This window comes from Lactuca sativa, chromosome 5, assembly GCF_002870075.4.
Source record: "Lactuca sativa cultivar Salinas chromosome 5, Lsat_Salinas_v11, whole genome shotgun sequence".
NCBI classification, from domain to species: domain Eukaryota; kingdom Viridiplantae; phylum Streptophyta; class Magnoliopsida; order Asterales; family Asteraceae; genus Lactuca; species Lactuca sativa.
The window spans coordinates 106,813,325-106,833,316 of NC_056627.2; positions in this window are offsets into that span (position 1 = coordinate 106,813,325).

Here is a 19,992-nt window from a genome sequence, read left to right on the forward strand (position 1 = left end):
ATCAAGGTGAAAGTTCTTGGTAATACTTGAGAGGAAATCGAGTTCTTTAGATGGAAGTGTAAGAAAAAGGTGAAAATGAAGGAATATCATATATGAGGGGAGAAGTTCACGGCCAAGGAGGTGTTTACGGCCGTAAACTCTATTTTACGGACGTAAACTCCTCATGATGGAGTTTTCGACTTGAATGCTACACACTGAACTCTCGTGGATACTTCCTAACACCCAATCCTCGAATGTACTAGGCTTAGAACACTCAAACAGACCCTAAACAATGCTAAAAGATAGTAGAAACGAGTCTAACTTTGATTGACTGGAATGGCTGTACAAGATAGAAATTTCGGGTTGTCACAAAATGTGTTTTATAAAATTTAGTTGTTTGACCAGCCATTATAAATAATTACTTTTCTATCAAAAGTATAAAATAAACAACTTATAAAAATGTATTTGGTCTCATTTAAAAACCACCATGTGTTCAAATCCAAAATTTCAGAATTTGGCAAAATACATATAAGTTAAACATTTATCAAAAATGCATTTCATATAAATATTTTGAATACCAAGTTATATAAAACTAAGGTAGATTACCCTTTGTGAAAATATAAAATATTCAATTTTACTATTGAAGTCTCGTACAAGAAATGTTATTTTTTATATGTAAAACTCATAGGATTTGAGTTGCATAATTGATGCAATATACAATTTATTTGGTAACGATTCTTAAAATCCGAGAATCAATTATGTTATCATATATGACGGATATCATATTACAGTAAATATAATTTATATTTTTATAATAATTATAAAAACAAAATATATCGTTTATTTAATGTAATTTCTATGTGATGATCGAGAGTATAATAACAATAATAATTGAATTTTGGTATATTTTCAATTAATTATTATGTATATGTTCAATCTTCGTTTATGAACCTCTTAAGGTAATGTGTGTTTCTTTTGTACATAGTTATGTTGAATAACATATTCGGTTAAATGAATAATGTGTTTTTATGATTTCTCAATATATTCATGCATATGCAATATGGCTTTCAGTTTCTGATTCATCAAGTATACTTATATCTTTTTAACAATCTACTTAAAATCTTGTGATTTTTATTAATATTAATTAATATATCATAAAAAGGTGTAGTTATATCATTTATATCATTCTACTATAACATATATGATTTATACAATTTAGATTGCTAGTTCCTAAACTTTTGATCAATAATAAAGTATGATGCTATTTTGTGTATAAAACATGAAAATCATCAAAACATTAATAGAAACACATTTATGCTACCCCAAATATTAAAACAATAAAAGAGGGGCCTCAGAAGCTCACATTTGATGCGTGATCTTATAAGGGTCGAAGTATGTTGTAAGGTGTCGAAGTTTTGTAATGTTTGTGAAGTAATGTAATGTTATTACAGAGGCATCGTTGTATCTTTGTGGACCATCGACTGTTGAAACTCTCAACAAGAAACAGTACATTTTGGTTATTGTTGATGATTTTTCTCGATTTACTTTGGTTGATTTTTCTCATGTTAAAATCTAAAGTTTCTCAAGTCATGATTGATTTTATCAAGAAAATCTAAACAAGTTTGAAGAAGAAAGTTCAAAAAATCAAGAGTGATCATGGTTCAGAATTTAAGAACAATGTTCTTGATTCATTTTTAATTGAAAAAGTAATTTTGCATAATTTTTCTTCACCCTACACACCTCAACAGAATGGTGTAGTTGAAAGGCGATCTTGTTTTCTTTGTGAAGCAGCAAGAACGATGCTCACATATGCGAATCTTCCTCGATATATCTAGGCTGAAGCAGTCTCTACTACATGCTTTACACATAATAGATCATTTACTCATCGACGATTCAATATTACTCCTTATGAAATTATCAATAACTAATAACCTAATGTCAAATTCTTTCATGTTTTTAGTTGCAGGTGTTTTATCAGGAATCTCAAAGATAATCTTTCTAAATTTCAGTTTAAAGCTGACGAATGAATTTTCTTGGGTTATTACACATAATTCGGTTGCATATCGAGTATTAAATAAGCGAACTCAAAAAATTGAAGAAACATTCAATCTAACTTTCGGTGATTATTTTATTAAACAAGTTAACAAGTGCTTTGAATAAAAACCAATTATTAATGAATCAAAAGCTAAATTTGATATCATTAATTCGTCTGATTTTGATTTTGATTTAATTTTTGGTGTTCCAGATAGGGATGTTGATGCTGAAATCAATGCTGAGGATAATCAACTTCGTAAATCATCTAAGCATTTTGACTTTTCGACACTTATTCAGGAAGATGTTGTAGTACATTCGACATCTCATTCTCCTGAAATTCGCGAAAGTTTGCCAAATGATCAAGTGGAGGGGAGGGGGGGATACTTGCATTCGAATTCTTTCGAGGGGGAGAATAGGAGAATGGATGATAATGTCGGGGGGAGCAATATGAAAATGATATTGTCGAGGGGGAGCTTAATATGTCGAATACTAATAATAAAAATGAAACTTTTCATGATTTAAGTGATAATTTTTCTATTGCAGGTTCGGAGAATGATGAAATGTTCGAAGATGATCCATTGGATTTTGATCCGGCATATCCACCATTGGAAAAATGGACAAGAAATCATCCAAAGGAACAAGTTCTAGCTGATCCACAAGATGGAGTTCTTACAACAGCTCAACTTCATGCTAAAAATGAGGTACTCAATAGTTATCAAGAATTTTGCATGTTCAATGTATTTATTTCAAAAATTGAACCAAAAACAGTCAAGATTGCTATGGAAGATCCTGCTTGGATTGTTTCTATGCAATCTAAGTTGGCTGAATTTGAAAGAAATAAAGTTTGGAGGTTAGTTACGAAACCAGATGATGTATCTTTAATTGGATTAAAATGGATTTTTCAAAAATAAAACTGATAAAGAAGGCAATATTATTCGAAATAAGTCTAGGCTTGTAGTTAAAGGTTATTTGCAACAAGAAGGTATCGACTATGAAGATACTTTTCCCCTGTCGCAAGACTCGAGGCTGTTCGAATCTTTTTAGCCTAAGCAGCACACAAGGATTATGATATTTATCAAATGGATGTGACGTGTGCTTTTCTTAAAGAAGTCCTCGAAGAAACGGTTTATGTTGAACAACCACCAAGTTTTATCATTTCTAAATTTCTTGATCATTGTTATGTTTTAGATAAATTTGTTTATGGGTTAAAACAAGCACCAAGAGCCTGGTATGCAACACTTACCAACTTTTTAAAACAATCGAAATTTAAATAAGGGGCAGTTGATCCTACTTTATTTCGAAAGAATGTTGGGAATCATCTTATGCTTGTTCAAATTTATGTCGATAATATTATTTTTGGCTCTACTGGCCCTGCTTTGTCTAGTGAATTAGAAAATCTTATGAAAGTCAATTTGAGATGAGCATGATGGGAAAAATAAACAACTTTCTGGGATTGAATATTCGTCAAAGCAGAGAAGGAATTTTTATAAATCAAGAAAAATACACAAAGAATTTGCTTGAAAATTTCGGGATGACGAATAGCACAAAGTTACGAGTACCAATGGTGGTTGGAACAAGGCTCAATCCTTCACTAGATAAACCTCCTGTTGACCTGATATTAAGCTTTTTATTTGTAATTGTTCCAGATATCAATCGAATCCCGGAGAACCACACTTAACAGCAGTGAAGAATATTTTTCGATATCTCAAAGGAACGGTTTCTTTAGGATCATGGTATCCTTCGTAAACTGGTTTTTTCATACAAGGTTTTTCTGATGCTGACCTAGGAGAGTGTAGTCTAGATCAAAAAAGTACAAGTGGTGGATGTCAACTTTTAGATGGGAAGCATGTAAGTTGGCACTCAAAGAAACAAACATGTGTTTCGATTTCTATAACAGAAGCAGAATATGTTACTGCTGCAACTTTCACTTCACAAATAATTTGGACTCAAAGACAATTACGAGATTCTACTATAAACATGAAAAAGATTCCATTGTATTGTGATTCACAAAGTGCTATACGCATTTGTCACAATCAAGTACAACATTAGAAAACAAAGCATATTGCACTTCGTTATCATTTTATCAAGATTCATGTGGAAGATTGGAATATCGATGTTCACTTTGTAAAAACAACTGATCAGCTTGCTGATATTTTTACAAAGTCATTGGATTCTGTTTTAAGAATACTACATGGACTGGGATTGATCGAAGCTAATTTTGTGCCAGGATTTCTTTTGAAAGAATAACAAGAGAAAAAGGTGCAAAAACGTTGATTCAGAGGTGTTGAGTTTTCATTCAGAAGAGACGACTCATCATTCAGAGGTTATTGTTCACGTTCAGTGCTTCGACATGCTTCGATTTCGACATCATGAATGAACCGCTTAATCATAAATTATCGTTAGTTTAGTACAAAAAAAATTTCCTTACTTTTCTGTCGACAAATCAAAAACAACAAAAGGATTTGTGTTTTATCTTTTGTTACTTTCATGTCGAAAAATCCAAAATACCAAAAATATTTTGAAAAATTCAAAATTATCAAAATGATTTTTTTGTTATTTTCTTTTTATAAAACAAAAATTCCATTTTTTTTATTTTTTTATTTTTACACTTTTTGTGTCGATGTTGCGAAGCTTATACTCAACATCTTAGCGATTGGAATGTTTTCTTGGTACATGCTTGCTGCATTGAGGGAAGGTATATTTTCGAAAACTACGTACTAGTTAATATGTCCCTAGAAGCATGCTCCAGCATGTTGACCAAAGCCTCATTAATGCTATGAGTTTCGAAGCCTTAATGCTTTTCTCATTTTGAAAAATCTTTCCCAATTAGGCTATATACTCATTCATTCATGAGCAACCTTACTCTTTTCATATAAGTTAAGAGTTTACTGCTTGGTCAAATCAAAGCAGAGGTACATTCGTTTCTTATGCCCAATCTTTTTCATCCCAAGATTCTTACACAATCACACACAAAGACATATGCCTAAGACATCTCTGGTAAAAACTAATCAGGATCTAGACATATCAAAATTCTGTGTTAATGATCTAACATCCTGAAATCGTGATGAAAGTGAAATCCAAAATGCCAAACCTACTTAAGGAATTGATGGGGAACTTTGTTCCAGAATTCATGAAACCTTTGTTTCAGTACTTGTTTTCGATAATCAAAATCATATTCTTTCTTTGTTGTAATCTTGATCACATGTACGAAACCCACAACATTTGTTACCCAACAAGATTTATGACTTATTTTGATTTTAAGAATATGATTTCTGTCTGGGTATCATTCTAAACCTTCATTACTTGAATTTATGTCAAAATTATATTTTGGACGTCACAGATCCAAAATTTTTTAATTTTGCTTCTTATCTTTTTCCATGACACACAGTACACACGAAATCCTTGAGGCATATGACTTCGTTTTCAAACCCAAAAGTGGAAGAGCCCAACCTCTTTTCCGAAGGTTTTGGTCCTTATCCACAAGTACTCACGAAGAGACTTTTGATGTGGCGGGTTGGTAATTCTGCGCGTTTCTAGGATATCGTGTTACACACTTTATCTTACATGGCGTCTTTAACGGCTAATGGTGTAACACCCATAAAATTCAAGCCAATTTAAAACTTTTTAATACATTTAAGAACTGTTAAGTTATTATAGTTTGGTTTCAAAATTGTTTAAACACCAGAGTATCCCCAGAATCAAATCATACAACCCATGAAAATGACGAGCTGTACGATCACGCCTTTACTTTCCTGCGGTCATCTGCTACACCTGAAACAATAATCATTAAATGTAAGCTCGAAGGCTTAGTGAGTTACCCCCAAAATACCGATACACATACAGTCCAATAACACATGAACAAATAACATATCATAACAACTGAACAACATGCAATGGGTCCACAACTTTACAAGCTGGATTACCCCCTAGGCCCTTAGTACGAGTCTGGAATGCCTACTGGGCCCTCAGCTCGTATCTGGAATGCCATCGAGCCCTCAGTACGAGTGTGGAATGCCTACCGGGGCCTCAGCTCGTATCTGGAATGCTCCCGAGTACTCAGTATGAGTCTGGAATTCCTACCGGGCCCTCAGCTCATATCTGGAATACTCTAGGGCTTGTTGGCTACCGCACGGAGCAGTACAACCTCAACCCATCCCACATAACATGTCGACATGTAATAGATAAATACACATACAGGAAATCAGACAATATCACAGGTAGTCCTACAGACCTACCAAACTAGCATATCAACTGACATACATCACTAGCATGCAATACTAACTCATGATCAACATCTAACACTGCTAGGATAATACATCCAATGGGTCGGGCTTGGTGCCTTAGACCCCTTATTATAGTGAGGATAACTCACCTAGCACTGCTGAAGTCCTACGGATACGACTCCAGCTGCTGGTTGATAGATTCCCACACTGTCAACATCAAACAATACTCAATTAATATTTGGGTTACAAGCCCAAGGTTTAACTCACACTATAAAAGCCCAATAGCCAAATGATGGGCCAAAGTAGAACATATGGCCCAACTTTCCAAATTGGGCCTAGACCTCTACATGGTCTTTCCTTAAGGCCCATCCAATTATCCCAATCCAATTCCCATGGCCCAATATCACATGATCATAAAGGCCCATTTATGGCCCAGAAAATTAGGCCCAAGACTCTCACATGGGCCATATCATCAAACCCATATAATTATTTAGTCCATTTGCTTATTCTTGGAAGTCCATTAATAGTCCAATTACCAAGGCCCGCTAGGAAGGCCCAATTCAAGGCCCATGTGAAATTAGGGTTTCACATAAAATAACAATTAGGGTTAAGTGTTTCTCACTTAACCCATTAAGGACTTAATCCATTAAGTCCCTCACTTTACTAAATAATTCTTATGATGTGATTGGGCTTAATACATAAGTCCATTACATTGGCCCAAATGTGGGTCCCAATAAGTCCAAGCCCATAATCCTAAAATTAGGGTTTTTCACTTGAAATAATGATTAGGGTTCAGTGTTCCTACTTAACCCATTAAGGACTTAATTGTGACAACCCGAAATTTTCATTCTGAACAAACCATATCAAGCCAACAGAAGTAGAACAGTTACAGTGAAAACTCAGATTTCGAGTATAAGTTTGGCAGTTTTCAGGATTTTACACTTAAGGAGATATTAGGAGAGTGGATGCACTAGGGTTTTGTAAAACACTGTTATTCCAATACTCTAGGACATTAGAGTTCGTTCCAGGAATAAAAAAATTTTCTGCCAAAAATATATCCGGACTATAAATAGAATTCTGAACCAAATTGGTTCATTTGTTGGATTCCATTTAGAGAAAAGTCAAAATTCTCTCTCACTGATCTTCGGGTTTTTATCCCAAATTGTGAGTACTTCGATCTAGTTATGTTATATAGCTTAGATTGTGTTTAGAAACACCAATTACATATCAAATCTGTGAGACTCGGGAGTTTACCGCCCAAGAACGTTCTTGGGGAGTAAACTCCAATATGTGGCTTAAATGCTACTTAGTCCTTTCCCCGTGATTTGTAACTACCTTAGACTTGTATGCTAGTGTGTATATGACTAGAAAAAATCAAAATCGGATTAATACCCCAAGATTTGGGAGTTTACCGCCCAAGAACGCTTAGGGAGTAAACTCCATTTTAAGGTCCTAAAGGGTTCCAATGACCCTCAAAGCTTTAGAAATCGAACTAGAAGCCTTCATTTCATATTTAGGACACCAAAATCATTTCAAAACATGAATGAAAGAGAGTTCACGGCCAATGATGTTCCGGAGCCGTGAACTCCATGTTTAAGGGTCAAAATGCCTTGAAAACCTTCCTTAAGCCAAGAGACAAATTAGGACAAGTACCCTAGTGTGTTTGGGGCTAGCAAACACCACTGAAACACCAAGAAAAGTGAGTTTACGGCCCAAGATATTTTAGGGCCGTGAGCTCTAATATATGGTGCCAAATGGTGCCATAATTCCTCCTAGAGCCTTGAACAATTGCCTAGAACATATCCTATGTGAGTATGGGACTTGAAAGCATCATAAACACCCTCCCAAGGGAGTTTACGACCGTAAACTCCAAGGGTATATGGTCCATTGGCCGTAAATTCCTTAAAGGAGTTAATATGATACCCAAACACTTGATTTAGCCTTGAAACAATTCACCACATGAGTTGTATAATTGTTAGACTTCATTTAGGGGCTTTGTTGAGAGTTTACGGCCAGGAGTTTACTCCCCTGGGCCATAAACTCCAAGACATATGGTCATTTGACCATAAACTTCCATTAGAGGCATTGCACTCCTTTGTTGCAACCCATTAGCCTCCTAGCACTTGACCAAAAGTGTTTTCCTTGCGTTTAAATGTTTATACTTGTATAATTAGTGTTTTAATCACTAATTATTTATATACATATGTCTTCATATATAATTAGGATCATTGTGTGTGTCTAAAGTCTCCACTTGACACCAAGCACTTGTCTGATCCTTCCTTACGATAACAGTCTGTTCAATTCCAGTCACTTACTGCACGTGAGTTCATACCCCTTAATTAATGTTTTAAACTATTTCTAAATGTTTTATGGGGGGGATACAAGTAGAATCATGCTAGTTATTATATGAATCACATGTGATTAATAAGTAGAATTATGCTAGTTATTATATCAACCACATGTGATTAATATACAACATTCAAATGATTTGGCTACTCATTAGCCGTTTTACCAAACAGTTTCCTTCAAATGATTTTTATAAACATTTCATATGTTTTAAACTCCTTATTACACTGTATATTTTACTCTGTATACCACATTTCAAACTTATTTACAATTGTGTTTCAAACAAATGTTTCTTTATACTAAACTGTTTTATCAAACCCATGCCTTCAAACTGTTTTATAGATTGACATCAAGTCGACTTTTCATAGAAAATATTTATGTTCAAAGGTTTTACAAATCTTATTTTATGCTTTTAAATTATCAATTGCATGCATCTATATGTACAGTTATATAAGAAATGTTTAGAAGACCTAGGAAGGCTATCCACCCTATTTCCTTTTCGCGCTTGAGATGTGGTCTGGTGGGATATCGGGTACTCGTCCGAAGGTCGTTTAAATATTAGTTATATATCATGTGTACATATATAGTCATAAAAGGCCCTTCCAGTTCATCCCATGCCCTTGGGTAGCAAGGGTATACATCCATGTCCATACGTACCAGTTAGATTACTAGTAAACTACCATACGGGTAGTTTAGGAAGATACTAGAACAATTACTAGAACGCGATATCATACAATGAGTCAGTTCATTCATGAGTCAATACTTTCTAGAACATTACAGTACATTACATATACTACGATACTAGGAATAGAACATATACAACGATACTAGAACGATTTCATTACTATACTTGCTAGGTAGAGAGCACGTACATTACAGCTAGAACAGTTCATTACATTACATAGATATGAATACGTTAATTATTCTGATGTGTATCGGAGCATGACTTAAATGTAATGGCCCGAGTTGTAGCCAGAGTCTCTTGGAGGGAGAGCGTGAGTTTGCGTATAGATCTATACTGGATTGACTATCCTACACCTTGCTGCTAGCTACAATGGGACCTTCAGGTCTGCGGGTATCAAACATCATTCCGTTATTACGACCATTTGTATGTCGTTGTTACCAGTCGATAGTATGGTGCAATTAATCACATGATGCCTTAATATAAATCCTGTTTCAGGTAGTTAGTACAGCAGTAGTTCTTATAGCGCTACGTTTTAGTACTACATTAGTTTTCCCTGTACATATATTTAGTGATCTTTTCACTTAAACTATAAATGTAAAAACTATATTTTGATAATGATAGTTACACTTGGAAAAATTACACACTTTTACAAGAGACGAACATATAGAACAGTTAAGTCCTGGTAGAAGACTACATTGAGAACAGTTAGGTCTTGGTAGAAGACACCCTTATATAATAGTAGGAATCATAGGGATTTCTAGAGTTTTTCAAATGTTTACAGTTGTTTTACAAACATCTTCATACTTACAGTTCATCTACATTTTTATACTTACAGTTCATATACAAATTCTTACATACAAATTCTTACAAACAAATTAAGACACTAAATACTTATGATCTGACCAGCTTCAAAGCTGATACTCGCTTTCAAAATTACTTGTATCCTCAGGTCATCATAGACAGGTACCGATGCAAGGAGAAAGGAAGATGGAGCTTGTTCAAGACTCATCTTCATTTTGATTTATGCTTTAGTGTTTATCAAAATTTGATAGAACATACTTGTATAATAATTCTATTATCAATGCAATGGATGATGTTGTTGCTTGTTTACTACTTTTCATTATTGTGATACTGTACATGACGTCCTCCGCCCCAGAACGTTTCCGCCGTTCTTGGTTTTGGGGTGTGACAGATTGGTATCAGAGCATTGTTTATAGTGAATTAAGTATATCAACCCATAAAAGATATACTAACTATAAATACATAAGGGATAAAAATACTCTGACCAAGAGTTTATACTTTAAATAATAAAATATTTAATAAAGTATACGTGCCTGCATTCATACTAAAATCAGTGTCACTAGGACAGTACAAAAGAATTACGATTGTTGGGCAACACAAGTGGGCTTAGAGACATATGGTCAAAACTGGGAAGATATAGCCTGATCACCTATATTATCCGAGGGTTGACTAGCATGTGCCTAAGTTTAATTGTGTGGTTGCAACAATGCTAAAATCTTACGAACCCTACCACAATGAGAACAATAGAACATAACATTAAAATTTAAAATAGTATAGGAGTATTTGATGTTACTATAAGTACTTTATACTTGAGAACTAAAACGGGATCTTCATTACTAAGTTGATAGTTGCTAAGTGGATACACTAAGGCTATATGTAATTAGGATGTTATAGACTTAGAATCTGTGGAAATTTTACTTCACTCCTATTCTGTGTGAATACGGAGTTAAGGTAACTTATTCAAAGGTCTATCCTGTTTAGATTACACATAGCTGGTATGCACTTCACAAATAGCGATGTAACTAATGAAGGTTTTCTAAATAATTATCTAGATAGTTCGTCTAATAATTATTCTCTTACCCTAAATTCTCGCATAGAAAACATAGCTGGACTCCATCCCCACGGCAACCAGTACCTTCTGAGTGAGGTCATAACTGGTTGGTTTGGAGAAGAACCAGAGAATGATCATCCTATCCCCTTGAATGATCACCATGATGAAGACCTTTCGTATGATGGTAACTCCGAACCAGAGGTTGAGAACCTACCCCGAGCAGCTCCCTTTCCAATTCCTAACCCTCATCTGGCTTTTCATGAGCCGACCCTGAGTGAGTGGAATGCTTAGAAACATGGAGCCAAGGACAAGATCAGCCCATGCCATTTAATGGCGACCGAAGCTTTTACAACATGAGCAATGGGGGCTCAGCAGATAGAGTATTGCCAATCTTGGTCCGCAGAGTGACGCAAAATGAGATTCAAGGCAGGACAGCCCTACATCAGATTACCGAAGTTGTCACCGATGCGAGAATGCATACCCTCCGCACCATTCGTCTAAGAAGATGCTCACGTGAGATTAGAGAGAAACCATGAAACCCTGCTGCAACCACTAGCTGAAACTCGAGCCGAAGTCATAGAGCTCCGAGTACGCCAAAGGTGGTACGAAAGAGACCTACTTGATGAGGAACGTCAGCTGGCAGAACTGAGATTTCACCAGAGGGGTGACCATCGTCAGTAGTAGACTCTTTACTTTGCTTCCCTTGTTAGAAAGTAATCGTTTTCTGTCTTTTCCTAATGTGGCATTTTATATGAAATTACCTTGTACTGTAAGTACTTTAGGTTAGGTCCTTATGCTGTCAGGAATTATCTTCTGAGGATATGATGTAAGACCTTTACAAGGTCATTTAATCGAATCTTTACATCGTGAATATCCAACATATTGACAGCCGGCTAACTTCTATGTCATTCTTCATTCAAGTACTTTTATCATACTTTTATTGGAGTCTATCTGAATCATGCTTTAGTCAAGTCATTGGACTATAGTAATTTAGCTCCGGAGACATTTCCAGGTCTTTTCAGTGGTTGGATCTTGTTATTCACCAACCCACGATATCTCGGCTTGCACAGCAAACGTTTTGAGACCATTCTACGAGCTTACTTCTACTCATTACTAGGACTACATCATAGGGATGTAGGTCAAACCTTCGCGAACATACTTCCATTCCGTACTAGGACTGCATCATAGGGATGTAGGTCAAACTTTCGAGAACATAGTCGTACTCTTTACATGAACAATCTAAGTACATCTAGGGTCAACCAGAATCACTCACAAATCCTTATCTTTCGTGTTACAGAATCATGTCGTCATCAGGAAACAATCAGCCGAGCAACGAAACCCCCATCCTCCATATTGACACCGCTACCTTTCAAACAACAGTTACAGCTGCCATGGTGGCTGCCGTAACCGCGGTCCTTGCGCACCGTAGCGCTATCAGCACAGTCAATGCTGTTGATGGGAATGAAGTTTCCAATAGTGGTATCCATCCAGGAAGTCATCAAACGGTAACGGCCTCGGGCCCGCAAAGCCGAAAATCAAAGAACAAGAATCGGAAGCGTCAAGCTCAGAAAGAACGCAAGAAACCCCGAAAACTTGCCATGCAACAACAACAAGTGGAAACCTCTGCCATCCCCGTACCGAGCAGACCATACAAAGGAACACTCCCGAAGTGCGACCGGTGCAACTACCACCACGAGGGAATTTGCCGAGCCTTGCAATGCGAAAATTGCAACAAGATGGGGCACATTGATCGTTTCTGTAGAACTACCTGCACCACTGGAGCAAGCCTAGTTTGCTATAATTGTGGTGCGTTTGGGCACTATAAAAGAGATTTCTCGAAGAAGAAAATCAAGGAAAGATCCCGCATCCCCATAAATCCCACTCGACACTTCACTTCCTCCACTGATGTGGGTGCTGTCCAGATATGTCACCCATGCGGTGAAATTGGACACCTCAAGAAGGATTGCCCGATAACGCAGAACTTTGGCGCAGACGGGAAAATTCTCAGGATTACAGCTGCAGGAGAGCCTACTCCGGAACCCTCGTTAATGTAATTTAGGCATTTCGTTGTAACAGACTTATAAACTATCCATAACTAGTGCAACTAGAGTCTTACCTCTTGCGAGATCCTTCCTGTATAGGGATTCTCGTGCTGCGTATATCTTATTCACAGCAATAGTCTTGTGGTAAATCTAAAAGTACTGTAACTCTGTTCATGGTTGCATGGTTGTGTTTTGTCTGTAAACGTCTTATGTTCAAATCTAATGTCTTTAAGTTTCAGTATGATTCCGACATTATCATACGACTCGATTCAATTTGATCCTCACAAAAACAGCTTTATACGTACATCTCTTTCTTCTAGATCGTTTTTCCAATGAAGTCGTTATATCAGAACACCGAAGTACTCATGCATGGAGTACCTCATAGTTCTTTTCTTTTCCGAAGAAACCCCCGAAGTACCACTCGTGCAGTACGTCAAGTTCAATCCAAGGTTTCATACGATTGATATATCACTAAGGAATGTATGCATAAGGGTGATATATAATCAAGGTTCTATAGGTTTAGAATTGATGATTCTGCTTTAACTTCTTTTTCCTCGAAAGGAAGTGAGCTTAAAGAAGAATCAGTTATTCGACTACCTTTTCAATCTTAATTATATAAGACTCGAATACACGAGATTGTGATTGTGAAAACATGTATGAATTCTAATATGAACTTCAGGACGGAGAACTGCCTAACCCTACGAGTAATCGCATCGTCATGTGAACAAACTTGGAACCCAGTACGACTCTTATAAACAAATCACCCTATAGTCTAAACACCCACGGAGATACCAGAACAATACAAACAACTTAGCGAACTGCACAGCGATAGAATAAGAAGACTAGGCTTCTCACCCTGGAGAAAACCTAGTCTTATTCTCCCAGAGATCGACGGATTGCATCGTATGTGCCTCGGATTTCGAGGACTCCGTCAAGATTTTTCATTAGAAATCGTTATCTCTGACGCACGTAGATGAAATGGTTGAGCAAACACAAGGAAAGAATTACTTTCAGAAATGGATCTGAGATCCGAATATCACCAGTTCGAGTGTTAGGGAAGGATGTTCGGAAGACTATCTTCCGAACTCGATGCGGACACTTCGAGTCCGTAGTGATACCCTTTGGATAGGACCAATACGCCCATAGATTTCATGAGCTAAATGAATAGGGTACGTCTTTCTTACTTGGACCAGTTCGTCATTTCTCCATGTAATGACTTACTTATCTACCCTCGTAGTAGGAAGAAAACCCTTGGAAACATTTCCTTCAGAGGAACTTCTCGCGAAGTTCTCTAGGCACGAGTTTTGAAATTGAAAAGTCAAATTTCTATGACACACTGTTAGTAATGTGAAAAATTTTGAGTACTCTTTCAATTTTTCAAAACTGTTGAGAATTAGTCGACACCGGAGATGCCGACAATCATTCGCCAAATTCTAGGTCTTACAGACCTACTGTCATAGTTCATCCAGAAACCCTCGCAAATCACAGGAAACCGTACGACTTTGACCCAGAAAGGGGTGGCCTCGTCTGGGAAGTTAAACAAGAAAAAGAAACCATTGGAATTCCAAGTGAGTGACCAAGTTCCTTAGGAGAACTCACTCTGTGAATCAATTAATATGCTTTGGATCGCGTGGAAAGATAAATCCAATATAGTGAGGACCTCCGAGATTCTTATCAGAATCAGTCCTGTGTCTCGCACACCCTAGACCTACTCCGCGAACTCGGTAACGTACATTCTACTCTTCGCGTCTCGATCGTGAAGCCATACCTTTCCATTAGGACTCTTGTAAGTCCACTCGTCGAGATCCTCGCCTTCGTATTAGAACTGTAGTGACCCTCGACCGAGAGGTCAAGCGGACGAAGCAACGCCGTCGCCAGTTAGTGAAGGATCGTTGGAATGCCAACCGAGAACCCGGTTTCACTTAAGTGCGCTAGAACCAATCGATTAGGAAGTTTCCTCCTCACGACTCGATCATTCGTGCGTACTTCCTTGCCTAAATTCTAATTTCGGGACGAAATTCCCTTCAACAGGGGGATGATGTGACAACCCGAAATTTCCATTTTGAACAAACCATATCAAGCCAATAGAAGTAGAACATTTACAGTGAAAACTCAGATTTCGAGTATAAGTTTGGCAGTTTTCAGGATTTTACACTTAAGGAGATATTAGAAGAGTGGATGCACTAGGGTTTTGTGCAACACTGTTATTCCAATACTCTAGGACATTAGAGTTCGTTCTCGGAATAAAAATATTTTCTGCCAAAAATATCTTCGGACTATAAATAGAATTCTGAACCGAATTGGTTCATTTGTTGGATTCCATTTAGAGAAATGTCAAAATTCTCTCTCACGGATCTTCGGGTTTTTATCCCAAATTGTGAGTACTTCGATCTAGTTATGTTATATAGCTTAGATAGTGTTTAGAAACACCAACTACATATCAAATCTATGAGACTCGGGAGTTTACCGCCCAAGAACATTCTTGGGGAGTAAACTCCAATATGTGGCTTAAATACTACTTAGTCCTTTCCCCGTGATTTGTAACTACCTTAGACTTGTATGCTAGTGTGTATATGACTAGAAAACATCAAAATCAGATTAATACCCCAAGATTTGGGAGTTTACCGCCCAAGAACACTTGGGGAGTAAACTCCATTTTAAGGTCCTAAAGGGTTCCAATGATCCTCAAAGCTTTAGAACTCGAACTAGAAGCCTTCATTTCATATTTAGGACACCAAAATCATTTCAAAACATGAATGAAAGAGAGTTCACAGCCAATGATGTTCCAGGGCCGTGAACTCCATGTTTAAGGATCAAAATGCCTTGAAAACCTTCCTTAAGCCAAGAGACAAATTAGGACAAGTACCCTAGTGTGTTTGGGGATAGCAAACACCACTAAAACACCAAGAAAAGTGAGTTTACAACCCAAGATATTTTAGGGCCGTGAACTCCAATATATGGTGCCAAATGGTGCCATAATTCCTCCTAGAGCCTTGAACAATTGCCTAGAACATATCCTATGTGAGTATGGGACTTGAAAGCATCATAAACACCCTCCCAAGGGAGTTTACGGCCGTAAACTCCAAGGGTATATGGTCCATTGGCCGTAAATTCCTTAAAGGAGTTAATATGACACCCAAACACTTGATTTAGCCTTGAAACAATTCACCACATGAGTTGTATAATTGTTAGACTTCATTTAGGGGCTTTGTTGAGAGTTTATGGCCAGGAGTTTACTCCCCTTGGCCATAAACTCCAAGACATATGGTCATTTGACCATAAACTTCCATTAGAGGCATTGCACTCCTTTGTTGCAACCCATTAGCCTCCTAGCACTTGACCAAAAGTGTTTTCCTTGCGTTTAAATGTTTATACTTGTATAATTAGTGTTTTAATCACTAATTATTTATATACATATGTCTTCATATATAATTAGGATCATTGTGTGTGTCTAAAGTCTCCACTTGACACCAAGCACTTGTCTGATCCTTCCTTACGATAACAGTCTGTTCAATTCCAGTCACTTACTGCAAGTGAGTTCATACCCCTTAATTAATGTTTTAAACTATTTCTAAATGTTTTATGGGGTGATACAAGTAGAATCATGCTAGTTATTATATCAATCACATGTGATTAATAAGTAGAATTATGCTAGTTATTATATCAACCACATGTGATTAATATACAACATTCAAATGATTTGGCTACTCATTAGCCGTTTTACCAAACAGTTTCCTTCAAATGATTTTTATAAACATTTCATATGTTTTAAACTCCTTATTACACTGTATATTTTACTTTGTATACCACATTTCAAACTTATTTACAATTGTGTTTCAAACAAATGTTTCTTTATACTAAACTGTTTTATCAAACCCATGCCTTCAAACTGTTTTATAGATTGACATCAAGTCGACTTTTCTTAGAAAATATTTATGTTCAAAGGTTTTACAAATCTTATTTTATGCTTTTAAATTATAAATTGCATGCATCTATATGTACAGTTATATAAGAAATGTTTAAAAGACCTAGGAAGGCTATCCACCCTATTTCCTTTTCGCGCTTGAGATGTGGTCTGGTGGGATATCGGGTACTCGTCCGAAGGTCGTTTAAATATTAGTTATATATCATGTGTACATATATAGTCATAAAAGGCCCTTCCAGTTCATCCCATGCCCTTGGGTAGCAAGGGTATACATCTATGTCCATACGTACCAGTTAGATTACTAGTAAACTACCATACGGGTAGTTTAGGAAGATACTAGAACAATTACTAGAACGCGATATCATACAATGAGTCAGTTCATTCATGAGTCAATACTTTCTAGAACATTACAGTACATTACATATACTACGATACTAGGAATAGAACATATACAACGATACTAGAACGATTTCATTACTATACTTGCTAGGTAGAGAGCACGTACATTACAGCTAGAACAGTTCATTACATTACATAGATATGAATACGTTAATTATTCTGATGTGTATCGGAGCATGACTTAAATGTAATGGCCCGAGTTGTAGCCAGAGTCTCTTGGAGGGAGAGCGTGAGTTTGCGTATAGATCTATACTGGATTGACTATCCTACACCTTGCTGCTAGCTACAACGGGACCTGCAGGTCTGCGGGTGCCAAACGTCATTCCGTTATTACGACCATTCGTATGTCGTTGTTACCAGTCGATAGTATGGTGCAATTAATCACATGATGCCTTAATATAAATCCGGTTTAAGGTAGTTAGTACAGCAGTAGTTCTTATAGCGCTACGTTTTGGTACTACATTAATTTTCCATGTGCATATATTTAGTGATCTTTTCACTTAAACTATAAATGTAAAAACTATATTTTGATAATGATAGTTACACTTGGGAAAATTACACACTTTTACAAGAGACGAACATATAGAACAGTTAAGTCTTGGTAGAAGACTACATTGAGAACAGTTAGGTCTTGGTAGAAGACACCCTTATATAATAGTAGGAATCATAGGGATTTGTAGAGTTTTTCAAACGTTTACAGCTGTTTTACAAACATTTTCATACTTACAGTTCATCTACATTTTTATACTTACAGTTCATATACAAATTCTTACATACAAATTCTTACATACAAATTAAGACACTAAATACTTATGATCTCACCAGCTTCAAAGCTGATACTCGCTTTCAAAATTACTTGTATCCTCAGGTCATCATAGACAGGTACCGATGCAAGGAGAAAGGAAGATGGAGCTCGTTCAAGACTCATCTTTCATTTTGATTTATGCTTTAGTGTTTATCAAAATTTGATAGAACATACTTGTATAATAATTCTATTATTAATGCAATGGATGATGTTGTTGCTTGTTTACTACTTTTCATTGTTGTGATACTGTACATGACGTCCTCCGCCCCATAACGTTTCCGCCGTTCTTGGTTTTGGGGTGTGACATTAATCTACTAAGGACTTAATCCATTAAGTCCCATGTTGCTTTTAGGTTAATTTTTCCAATGATTATTAATGATTATTTAGGTTTAATAATTAATTCTCGTGTGTGCCCCAAACGATTCCCATAATTAGGGTTTATGCCCTTAGAGTCTTCCAAACCCTAATTAGGGTTTTCCAACCCAATACTAGCCAATTAGTCCATTGGTTGGGCTACTAGGTCACATTGGGGCTTATTGGCCCATTAGGGTTCAATTGGGCCTACTAGGGCTTCTTTGGGTCCATTAGGGTTTCATTGATTCCACATTGTCCAAACATCCCCCAAACCAGGTCCAAACACAATCAAGCACATCGCCACCCGGCACAGCGGCCGGTGGCGGCAGGAGGTGGTAAATAGCGACAGCCACCATGGTTGGCGGCCATGGTGGTTCCCATACAGTTTCCGACCTACAGAAAACATGCACACAAACACATTTACACGACTTCTGTTGTGAAATAACCCAAGCCACCGACCTGGCGGCGATGGTAGCACAAGGAGTCTGGCAGCAGCGACGGTTGATGGGTCCTAACTGTCGCGAAGAAGCAAGTAGACGGAGCCACAACAGTGGCGCAACACCGGAACAGAGACGGAGAAGGGAAAGAAAAGCACGGCAGGGAGGTGGCGGCGGCGGAAATGCTTGAACTCGACCGACAGCAAACGTGGGGGATTCTGGTGGTCGCTATCGCCGGTGGAATGGTGGCAGCACCCGAAATAGGATCTTTCGGCTTCAATACAGACGACAGCGGTGTTATATGGTCCAACGACCCATGAAATCAATGTCATGGAAGGCTACTCATCGCAGTCGTGGTTGCACCGTCGGTTGGCTTGGATGCGGCGGTCGGACATAGCAACCATGGATGCGATGGCTGGAGAATAGAGGAACGGAGAAGAAGGTGTAACATCCAAAATTTCGAAACAATTAAAACTTTTCAAAATCACTCATTTTATTAACATTGTTACAAAAAGGTTTTCAATACAATATTTAACAGAGTAATTTCCCAGGTTCATATCATAAAACACCAACGCAAAGAACGGTACGATCACGCCTTTGCCTTGCCATAGACTCTTGAGAACCTGAAACATAAAACCACAACTGTAAGCCCGAAAGCTTAGTGAGATACCCCCAGAATACCAACCACATATACGCCTTTCCAGGCCCTGACCTTCCGGTCCATGTGTCTCAGGGGACTTCCGTCCCTGCTGGGTAAACCTTCCGGTCCTACCCACGTCGACCTTCCGGTCCATCACACAACATAATCGCCTTCCGGCCCATAACATATTGCTTTCCGGCCCATAAGCATAAAATGCACATATAACATAACAAATAATCATATAGCAGTTCAAAGACAACAATCGATCAAC